This window comes from Triturus cristatus, chromosome 8, assembly GCF_964204655.1.
Source record: "Triturus cristatus chromosome 8, aTriCri1.1, whole genome shotgun sequence".
Lineage (NCBI taxonomy): Eukaryota > Metazoa > Chordata > Amphibia > Caudata > Salamandridae > Triturus > Triturus cristatus.
In genome coordinates this window covers 845,018,557-845,031,377 of record NC_140591.1, presented here as the reverse complement: position 1 = coordinate 845,031,377, position 12,821 = coordinate 845,018,557, and positions in this window count along the sequence as shown.

Here is a 12,821-nt window from a genome sequence, read left to right as displayed (position 1 = left end):
AGCTTTTGAACAAGCCATAATGAAAGAAATCGGTGAACTTACACAATCAAAAAAAACATTTATGAATCTAACTAAAGCAGAAAGACAAGCTTTGGAAACATTGAAAAACAATAAAGACATGATAATAAAGCCAGCAGACAAGGGAGGAGGAATCGTTCTAATAAGTAAAGAAGGCTATAATCATCAATGCCTAGACCTGCTACCTGATGAGAAATTCTATACCGTGATTACTACTGATCGTACAGCAAGACTGCAGCAAACAATTAAGATCATGGTTGAAGAAGCTGAAATTAACAGGTGGATATCGCATAACGAAGCAGACTTTCTGAGAACGACCTCGCCAAGAATACCATACTTCTACTCCCTCCCCAAAATACACAAGGAGAGGAGACCACCTCCAGGTCGCCCAATCGTGTCAGGTATAGGATCAGTTCTAGAGCCACTTTCACAATTTGCGGACCATTTCTTAAAACCATTGGTTCAACAAACACCAACCTACTTGAAGGACACTCGCGAACTACTGAACTTTCTGCAAAATGAAAATTTCTCCTCTGACACAATGCTCTTGGCAGGTTTTGATGTAGAAAGTTTATACATCAGCCTACCCCAACAGAAAACCCTTGAAACTCTAGAGACAATCAATACTTTTTGACCAAAACTGGACATATCAAACCCCACGGCACTTCATCCTACAATGCTGCACCTTGGCTCTCACTGAGAACTACTTCGAATATGAAGGGAAACTGTACCAACAGCGACACGGAACTTCTATGGGCAGCACATTTGCGCCGAGCGTAGCGGGACTCTGCGTAAGCGCCTTCGAAAAAATGTACATACAAAATGCAAGAAACCCATATCACACTAACATCCGCTTCTGGAAACGATATGTTGACGACATCATGGTGATCTGGGAAGGTGACCAGAAAAGTCTAAGTAACTTTCATCAATGGATGAATGAACAAGAGGAATGTTTGAGATTCACCTACACAGCTAACAACACACAGCTAAACTTTCTTGATCTCACTATTTATATCGAAGAAGACACTATTAAGACACGAACTTTCTTCAAACCAACTGCCAGAAATAGCATACTGTCATTTAACAGCTTTCATCCCCGCCCGCTAAAAGAAAACCTACCATACAGCCAGTTCCTACGGCTGAAACGTAACTGTAGCGATCTAGCAGAATATAAAAAACAAGCAAACGACCTTAGCTCCAAACTTCTGAAAAGAGACTATCCAACCAAAATAATATCTAAATGAAAGAAAAGGGCAAGGTACCAGCCAAGGGAATGTCTACTAGAAACAAAGCAGAGGGACACCACTGATAATACACCTACCTGTGTCACAACCTACAGTACAGCAAGTAATGCTGTCAAGAAAATAATTAACAAAAACTGGCGAATTTTGATTTCAGGCAATCTGAAATGGCAAAAAACCAGATTTTCCAATAAAAGCACCAGAAATATAAAAGACATTTTGGTGCATACACGACCTTCTGCCCCGCCAAAATTGATGAATACCTTGTGGGACTTACAACCAGTCACAGGTCACTATCCGTGTGGACAGTGTTCAGTATGTCACCTCGCAACACCAACTAAGACTGTCCAACTAACACCAAACCTTAAGTGGACTATAAAACAGCATACCAATTGTAACACATTCTTTGTTATCTACATGATCACATGTCCGTGCAATCTAAGGTACATCGGCATGTCATGCAGGAAAGTCAAAGTGAGAATCTGCGAGCACAGAAGCAATGTGAAATGTAAACGTGAGACTACAAAAATGAGTCGACATTACATCGAACAAAAACACTCTGTGGATGATTTGAAATGGATCATAATCGAAACATTAGTAGGAACCAAGAACAATGCTGAAAAAATCCTTTTTGAAAGAGAACAGAGGTGGGTACATCGTCTTAGTACAGATACTAAGGGCTTGAAGGATAATATACCTTCGGTTAATTTCAAGTAAAATATTCTACATGTTACCACCCACATACCTGGAACTTGACTAGTATGTACTGATTTATATGCTAGGAGTCGGCTTTCTCGACTCGCTCCATTTTTCTTATGAAACTATATATATATACCAGCCACACGGGCCTCTCTAAAGCCCAATAGTATTTTTATAAATCAATCACTGGTCTATACAAAACATCTTATGATCATACAATCTAAAGTGGCTCCACCTTTTCCAACTGATAACAATATCTGTGAGCCACACTTTATTCAGTAAAATTCTTCTCACAAACAGTTTTTATAGTCCTCCCTCAGTTTTTACCCACAGAGTAAAAATCGGCCAAACACGGGATCTCGTCCAGTACGAGCCCTGCAAGCCAGCGTCAGCACAAGTCGTGCTCAGTCCGCAAAGGAGGTACGGAAGAAGAATCCTCACGACGACAACCAGCCTCGTTGGAAACAACTACCTAACGGTATTCTTAAGTTCCCAACCTCCTCCCCATCCTTCTTCCTTTCCCTTCCTTGCTTCCCTCCCCTGCCTTTCCTGCCTTTCCCCGTTTCTCTACAAAATAGGCAAGACGCTTACGGTGGCAAGGCAGAAGCCGAAATACGGAAGCGCTCCAAGGTAACCCGCCTTTTCCCTTGTTTGCTTCATTTGAATGCATTTACTACCTATGGGTTTATCGATTGTAAACGTATAATATCGCTCACAATGATTAACAGTTTTTATCAGAGAATCATGTTTTGGCGATCTATCGTTATGCTCTTTGTGAACCCTACCCATTTGAATAATGATTTTTACCGTAAAAACCAGGGTTTAGACAAAGGGAACCATACTCAAAAAACCCGCCCTGCGTCCCGATCTATGTACTAATGATTGACACCAATAGATATCCACTCTCAAGGCCGTTTTTTCTGAGTTTAACAGAGATTTGCCATTTTATACGTTGCTTTACAGTATCATAAAGAATTGCCATTTTTTCAATAGTATCTGCTTCACAAGCACCGAGTATGGTGCTCGTATCATTGTTTGTCTCTTTTAACTTCACTCAATTTTTTTGTAGGTAACAAAAACCCTGAGATACTGCTAGCTCTCATATTTATGAAGACAGTTGCAAACCTAATTTTAGAACTGGGCATCACCGGCTCTCACAACCACTAGGTCCTGAAGAATGCCCAACGACCCCCTCCTGGGGCACTAGAAGGGCAGAAACATGTCGACCTTTTACTGATCTGGACACAAAATGTGCTTTGGTTACATTATCTAACCTATTGCACCACTATCTTTATTTTTTAATAGTCTTCCTACGCACCTAACAGAATAAATATTGTTTTTTGAGGGCAGTGTGGGAAAGACACTTTTAACGTCACTATCACTATTTTGCACAAATATTACTGATCACTACTGAGAAGTAGTGGTTCCCTCCAGGTGGAGGAAGCATTGTACACAAGAGACCCAATGATAATGCTGACAAGTATTCAGAAGGCGGAGAACCAAGATAAACCGCCCATACCACCTTAAATACGTGATTGAGGGTTCTCATAATGCCTATTTAGGTGTTAAAGATTCAAACAATGTTTTAAGAACCCCTACTTCTAGTTACAAGTGATCCATTCCCTTTTGATTCGTGATACATGCTTAGGAAGAAGAATGGATGACTACTTCTTCTAGCTCCCTTTTCTCTTGATCATAAGATATTTCGCAGCGCACAGCTGTGGGAGCCTCTACTTACTATTTTCTCTCATTCTGGGAATATTAAGTAAACTTTCTCCTTTACAAAAGGAACCAAGACCATCGCTTACTAGGATTTTATACAATATCTGGAACTTACTCAACCAACCATGGCTGAAAATTTGGGTTTGAGTTATTCAGCAGATGAAATAAATGCAATTCTTTCCTTACCATCACTACTTCATAATAGCGATCTCACACAAACATTAGAACAAAACACAGAATGGGAAGAACTTTCTGAATTGAAGAAGGAGCAAGTTAGGACGGCCATTCATGGCGTTATAATGACTGAATATTTGCGAGCCAATGCAGCCCCTAGGGGTCTCTGGGTACATAATGCACCACGAATTTTTCTTAACCCCTTCAGTGCCCATGACGAGCTGGACTCGTCATGGGCCGCGGTGGCGCTGTGCCCATGACGAGTCCAGCTCGTCATAGACCCCGCCCGCTAATGCAACGGCCGGCACTGGGCGGGGAAAGGGGCGGGCACTGAAGGGGTTAAAGATCTGGCATTCCGCAAAGACTGGTCCGCGATATCGTGGAAATGCACGAGAGACTATATAGTCTTAATAATAAAAACAGCCACGAGATTGACAGAAGCTTTAACTATTAAGATCCAACTTTATGAAACCAAAATCAAGAACATGTTACAAATATCAGTCTACAAAAAAAGACTTGAGGAAATAAACAAAGACATGAATGAGACCAAGGAATATATTACTAACAACAAAATACAGAAACTGGGTAAAGACCTAAAACGCTTCTCCATGGAAAAAATGCATCCATATAGCAAAGAAGACTATGAAATACCGGATTATCAGTCTGATACCGATAATAGTGGAACTTCAACTGATAGTTCTGATTGGAATAACGCAGACACAAGGCAACCAAGAAGGAACCGAGGCACCTATAGAAGCCAACAACAGCGGAGACCAAATATTTGGCGTACTCCTCAATACGGGAATCAACAACCAATCCCCTTTCAACCATACACACCAAACTTTCAAGGATGGATGAATCCGTATACTACAGGGCCTCCATCAATGGGACACTATATGGGACCATACATGCAGCAACCGCCTTTTTTAGGACGTGGCCAGACGAACCAGAGGGGACGAAGAAAAGATGTCACTTGGACAGACCAAGAAAGACAAGTCCAAACCAGGAGCATGTCCAACATGACCAAGGACAAACCCGGAACGAGCACGACTCGCTAGTAATTAACCTAACCGACATAATCCTCACAGAAGCTCAAGAAAGAGTGCTCAACAAAGGACTTGGATATGTACCAACCCCGAATCTAGATGTTTTCAAAACAAAATGTGAAGTCGCCGAATTCTATAGAAAGCTAAAACTCAAAGCCTTCTTCTCTAATAAAGATACTGAGCAAAAGAAAGGTGACACACCGTTGCGCCTCAAATCTAGCTTTTGCCCATTGAGTCATCAAGTTCCCATTGAACTCCAAGCTTTTGAACAAGCCATAATGAAAGAAATTGGTGAACTTACACAATCAAAAAAAACATTTATGAATCTAACTAAAGCAGAAAGACAAGCTTTGGAAACATTGAAAAACAATAAAGACATGATAATAAAGCCAGCAGACAAGGGAGGAGGAATCGTTCTAATAAGTAAAGAAGGCTATAATCATCAATGCCTAGACCTGCTATCTGATGAGAAATTCTATACCGTGATTACTACTGATCGTACAGCAAGACTGCAGCAAACAATTAAGATCATGGTTGAAGAAGCTGAAATTAACAGGTGGATATCGCATAACGAAGCAGACTTTCTGAGAACGACCTCGCCAAGAATACCATACTTCTACTCCCTCCCCAAAATACACAAAGAGAGGAGACAACCTCCTGGTCGCCCAATCGTGTCAGGTATAGGATCAGTTCTAGAGCCACTTTCACAATTTGCTGACTATTTCTTAAAACCACTGGTTCAACAAACACCAACCTACTTGAAGGACACTCGCGACCTACTGAACTTTCTGCAAAATGAAAATTTCTCCTCTGACACAATGCTCTTGGCAGGTTTTGATGTAGAAAGCTTATACACCAGCCTACCCCAACAGAAAACCCTTGAAACTCTAGAGACAATACTTTTTGACCAAAACTGGACATATCAAACCCCACGGCACTTCATCCTACAATGCTGCACCTTGGCTCTCACCGAGAACTACTTCGAATATGAAGGGAAACTGTACCAACAGCGACACGGAACTTCTATGGGCAGCACATTTACGCCGAGCGTAGCGGGACTCTACGTAAGCGCCTTCGAATAAATGTACATACAAAATGCAAGAAACCCATATCACACTAACATCCGCTTCTGGAAACGATATATTGACGACATCATGGTGATCTAGGAAGGTGACCAGAAAAGTCTAAGTAACTTTCATCAATGGATGAATGAACAAGATGAATGTTTGAGATTCACCTACACAGCTAACAACACACAGCTAGACTTTCTTGATCTCACTATTTATATCGAAGAAGACACTATTAAGACACAAACTTTCTTCAAACCAACTGCCAGAAATAGACTACTGTCATTTAACAGCTTTCATCCCCGTCCGCTAAAAGAAAACCTACCATACAGCCAGTTCCTACGGCTGAAACGTAACTAGCGATCTAGCAGAATATAAAAAACAAGCAAACGACCTTAGCTCCAAACTTCTGAAAAGAGACTATCCAACCAAAATAATATCTAAATGTAAGAAAAGGGCAAGGTACCAGCCAAGGGAATGTCTACTAGAAACAACGCAGAAGGACCCCACTGATAATACACCTACCTGTGTCACAACCTACAGTACAGCAAGTAATGCTGTTAAGAAAATAATTAACAAAAACTGGCGAATTTTGATTTCAGGCAATCTGAAATGGCAAAAACCCAGATTTGCCAATAAAAGGACCAGAAATATAAAAGACATTTTGGTGCATACACGACCTTCTGCCCCGCCCAAATTGATGAATACCTTGTGGGACTTACAACCAGTCACAGGTCACTATCCGTGTGGACAGTGTTCAGTATGTCACCTCACAACACCAACTAAGACTGTCCAACTAACACCAAACCTTAAGTGGACTATGAAACAGCATACCAATTGTAACACATCCTTTGTTATCTACATGATCACATGTCCGTGCAATCTAAGGTACATCGGCATGTCATGCAGGAAAGTCAAAGTGAGAATCTGCGAGCACAGAAGCAATGTGAAATGTAAACGTGAGACTACAAAAATGAGTCGCCATTACATCGAACAAAAACACTCTGTGGATGATTTGAAATGGATCATAATCGAAACATTAGTAGGAACAAAGAACAATGCTGAAAAAATCCTTTTTGAAAGAGAACAGAGGTGGGTACATCGTCTTAGTACAGATACTAAGGGCTTGAACGATAATATACCTTGGCTTAATTTCAAGTAAAATATTCTACATGTTACCACCCACGTACCTGGAACTTGACTAGTATGTACTGATTTATACGCTAGGAGTCGGCTTTCTCGACTCGCTCCATTTTTCTTATGAAACTATATATATATACCAGCCACACGGGCCTCTCTAACGTCCAATAGTATTTTTATAAATCAATCACTGGTCTATACAAAACATCTTATGATCATACAATCTAAAGTGTCTCCACCTTTTCCAACTGATAACAATATCTGTGAGCCACACTTTATTCAGTAAAATACTTCTCACGAACAGTTTTTATAGTCCTCCCTCAGTTTTCACCCACAGAGTAAAAATCGGCCAAACACGGGATCTCGTCCAGTACGAGCCCTGCAAGCCAGCGTCAGCACAAGTCGTGCTCAGTCCGCAAAGGAGGTACGGAAGAAGAATCCTCACGACGACAACCAGCCTCGTTGGAAACAACTACCTAACGGTATTCTTAAGTTCCCAACCTCCTCCCCATCCTTCTTCCTTTCCCTTCCTTGCTTCCCTCCCCTGCCTTTCCTGCCTTTCCCCGTTTCTCTACAAAATAGGCGAGACGCTTACGGTGGCAAGGCAGAAGCCAAAATACGGAAGCGCTCCAAGGTAACCCGCCTTTTCCCTTGTTTGCTTCATTTGAATGCATTTACTACCTATGGGTTTATCGATTGTAAACGTATAATATCGCTCACAATGATTAACAGTTTTTATCAGAGAATCATGTTTTGGCGATCTATCGTTACGCTCTTTGTGAACCCTACCCATTTGAATAATGATTTTTACCGTAAAAACCAGGGTTTAGACAAAGGGAACCATACTCAAAAAACCCGCCCTGCGTCCCGATCTATGTACTAATGATTGACACCAATAGATATCCACTCTCAAGGCCGTTTTTTCTGAGTTTAACAGAGATTTGCCATTTTATACGTTGCTTTACAGTATCATAAAGAATTGCCATTTTTTCAATAGTATCTGCTTCACAAGCACCGAGTATGGTGCTTGTATCATGGTTTGTCTCTTTTAACTTCACTCAATTTTTTTGTAGGTAACAAAAACCTTGAGATACTGCTAGCTCTCATATTTCTGAAGACAGTTGCAAACCTAATTTTAGAACTGGGCATCACCGGCTCTCACAACCACTAGGTTCTGAAGAATGCCCAACGACCCCCTCCTGGGGCACTAGAAGGGCAGAAACATGTCGACCTTTTACTGATCTGGACACAAAATGTGCTTTGGTTACATTATCTAACCTATTGCACCACTATCTTTATTTTTTAATAGTCTTCCTACGCACCTAACAGAATAAATATTGTTTTTTGAGGGCAGTGTGGGAAAGACACTTTTAACGTCACTATCACTATTTTGCACAAATATTACTGATCACTACTGAGAAGTAGTGGTTCCCTCCAGGTGGAGGAAGCATTGTACACAAGAGACCCAATGATAATGCTGACACGTATTCAGAAGGCGGAGAACCAAGATATACCGCCCATACCACCTTAAATACGTGATTGAGGGTTCTCATAATGCCTATTTAGGTGTTAAAGGTTCAAACAATGTTTTAAGAACCCCTACTTCTAGTTACAAGTGATCCATTCCCTTTTGATTCGTGATACATGCTTAGGAAGAAGAATGGATGACTACTTCTTCTAGCTCCCTTTTCTCTTGATCATAAGATATTTCACAGCGCACAGCTGTGGGAGCCTCTACTTACTATTTTCTCTCATTCTGGGAATATTAAGTAAACTTTCTCCTTTACAAAAGGAACCAAGACCATCGCTTACTAGGATTTTATACAGTATCTGGAACTTACTCAACCAACCATGGCTGAAAATTTGGGTTTGAGTTATTCAGCAGATGAAATAAATGCAATTCTTTCCTTACCATCACTACTTCATAATAGCGATCTCACACAAACATTAGAACAAAACACAGACTGGGAAGAACTTTCTGAATTGAAGAAGGAGCAAGTTAGGACAGCCATTCATGGCGTTATAATGACTGAATATTTGCGAGCCAATGTAGCCCCTAGGGGTCTCTGGGTACATAATGCACCACAAATTTTTCTTAAAGATCTGGCATTCTGCAAAGACTGGTCCGCGATATCGTGGAAATGCACGAGAGACTATCTAGTCTTAATAATAAAAACAGCCACGAGATTGACAGAAGCTTTAACTATTAAGATCCAACTTTATGAAACCAAAATCAAGAACATGGTACAAATATCAGTATACAAAAAAAGACTTGAGGAAATAAACAAAGACATGAATGAGACCAAGGAATATATTACTAACAACAAAATACAGAAACTGGGTAAAGACCTAAAACGCTTCTCCATGGAAAAAATGCATCCATATAGCAAAGAAGACCATGAAATACCGGATTATCAGTCTGATACCGATAATAGTGGAACTTCAACTGATAGTTCTGATTGGAATAACGCAGACACAAGGCAACCAAGAAGGAACCGAGGCACCTATAGACGCCAACAACAGCGGAGACCAAATATTTGGCGTACTCCTCAATACGGGAATCAACAACCAATCCCCTTTCAACCATACACACCAAACTTTCAAGGATGGATGAATCCGTATACTACAGGGCCTCCATCAATGGGACACTATATGGGACCATACATGCAGCAACCGCCTTTTTTAGGACGTGGCCAGACGAACCAGAGGGGACGAAGAAAAGGTGTCACTTGGACAGACCAAGAAAGACAAGTCCAAACCAGGAGCATGTCCAACATGACCAAGGACAAACCCGGAACGAGCACGACTCGCTAGTAATTAACCTAACCTACATAATCCTCACAGAAGCTCAAGAAAGTGCTCAACAAAGGACTTGGATATGTACCAACCCCAAATCTAGATGTTTCAAAACAAAATGTGAAGTCGCCGAATTCTGTAGAAAGCTAAAACTCAAAGCCTTCTTCTCTAATAAAGATACTGAGCAAAAGGAAGGTGACACACCGTTGCGCCTCAAATCTAGCTTTTGCCCATTGAGTCATCAAGTTCCCATTGAACTCCAAGCTTATATTGACGACATCATGGTGATCTGGGAAGGTGACCAGAAAAGTCTAAGTAACTTTCATCAATGGATGAATGAACAAGATGAATGTTTGAGATTCACCTACACAGCTAACAACACACAGCTAGACTTTCTTGATCTCACTATTTATATCGAAGAAGACACTATTAAGACACAAACTTTCTTCAAACCAACTGCCAGAAATAGCCTATTGTCATTTAACAGCTTTCATCCCCGCCCGCTAAAAGAAAACCTACCATACAGCCAGTTCCTACGGCTGAAACGTAACTGTAGCGATCTAGCAGAATATAAAAAACAAGCAAACGACCTTAGCTCCAAACTTCTGAAAAGAGACTATCCAACCAAAATAATATCTAAATGTAAGAAAAGGGCAAGGTACCAGCCAAGGGAATGTCTACTAGAAACAACGCAGAGGGCCCCCACTGATAATACACCTACCTGTGTCACAACCTACAGTACAGCAAGTAATGCTGTCAAGAAAATAATTAACAAAAACTGGCGAATTTTGATTTCAGGCAATCTGAAATGGCAAAAACCCAGATTTGCCAATAAAAGGACCAGAAATATAAAAGACATTTTGGTGCATACACGACCTTCTGCCCCGCCAAAATTGATGAATACCTTGTGGGACTTACAACCAGTCACAGGTCACTATCCGTGTGGACAGTGTTCAGTATGTCACCTCACAACACCAACTAAGACTGTCCAACTAACACCAAACCTTAAGTGGACTATAAAACAGCATACCAATTGTAACACATCCTTCGTTATCTACATGATCACATGTCCGTGCAATCTAAGGTACATCGGCATGTCATGCAGGAAAGTCAAAGTGAGAATCTGCGAGCACAGAAGCAATGTGAAATGTAAACGTGAGACTACAAAAATGAGTCGACATTACATCGAACAAAAACACTCTGAGGATGATTTGAAATGGATCATAATCGAAACATTAGTAGGAACCAAGAACAATGCTGAAAAAATCCTTTTTGAAAGAGAACAGAGGTGGGTACATCGTCTTAGTACAGATACTAAGGGCTTGAACGATAATATACCTTGGGTTAATTTCAAGTAAAATATTCTACATGTTACCAATCACGTACCTGGAACTTGACTAGTATGTACTGATTTATACGCTAGGAGTCGGCTTTCTCGACTCGCTCCATTTTTCTTATGAAACTATATATATATACCAGCCACACGGGCCTCTCTAATGTCCAATAGTATTTTTATAAATCAATCACTGGTCTATACAAAACATCTTATGATCATACAATCTAAAGTGGCTCCACCTTTTCCAACTGATAACAATATCTGTGAGCCACACTTTATTCAGTAAAATACTTCTCACGAACAGTTTTTATAGTCCTCCCTCAGTTTTTACCCACAGAGTAAAAATCGGCCAAACACGGGATCTCGTCCAGTACGAGCCCTGGAAGCCAGCGTCAGCACAAGTCGTGCTCAGTCCGCAAAGGAGGTACAGAAGAAGAATCCTCACGACGACAACCAGCCTCGTTGGAAACAACTACCTAACGGTATTCTTAACTTCCCAACCTCCTCCCCTTCCTTCTTCCTTTCCCTTCCTTGCTTCCCTCCCCTGCCTTTCCTGCCTTTCCCCGTTTCTCTACAAAATAGGCGAGACGCTTACGGTGGCAAGGCAGAAGCCGAAATACGGAAGCGCTCCAAGGTAACCCGCCTTTTCCCTTGTTTGCTTCATTTGAATGCATTTACTACCTATGGGTTTATCGATTGTAAACGTATAATATCGCTCACAATGATTAACAGTTTTTATCAGAGAATCATGTTTTGGCGATCTATCGTTACGCTCTTTGTGAACCCAACCCATTTGAATAATGATTTTTACCGTAAAAACCAGGGTTTAGACAAAGGGAACCATACTCAAAAAACCCGCCCTGCGTCCCGATCTATGTACTAATGATTGACACCAATAGATATCCACTCTCAAGGCCGTTTTTTCTGAGTTTAACAGAGATTTGCCATTTTATACGTTGCTTTACAGTATCATAAAGAATTGCCATTTTTTCAATAGTATCTGCTTCACAAGCACCGAGTATGGTACTCGTATCATTGTTTGTCTCTTTTAACTTCACTCAATTTTTTTGTAGGTAACAAAAACCTTGAGATACTGCTAGCTCTCATATTTATGAAGACAGTTGCAAACCTAATTTTAGAACTGGGCATCACCGGCTCTCACAACCACTAGGTCCTGAAGAATGCCCAACGACCCCCTCCTGGGGCACTAGAAGGGCAGAAACATGTCGATCTTTTACTGATCTGGACACAAAATGTGCTTTGGTTACATTATCTAATATATTGCACCACTATCTTTATTTTTTAATAGTCTTCCTACGCACCTAACAGAATAAATATTGTTTTTTGAGGGCAGTGTGGGAAAGACACTTTTAACGTCACTATCACTATTTTGCACAAATATTACTGATCACTACTGAGAAGTAGTGGTTCCCTCCAGGTGGAGGAAGCATTGTACACAAGAGACCCAATGATAATGCTGACACGTATTCAGAAGGCGGAGAACCAAGATAAATCGCCCATACCACCTTAAATACGTGATTGAGGGTTCTCATAATGCCTATTTAGGTGTTAAAGGTTCAAA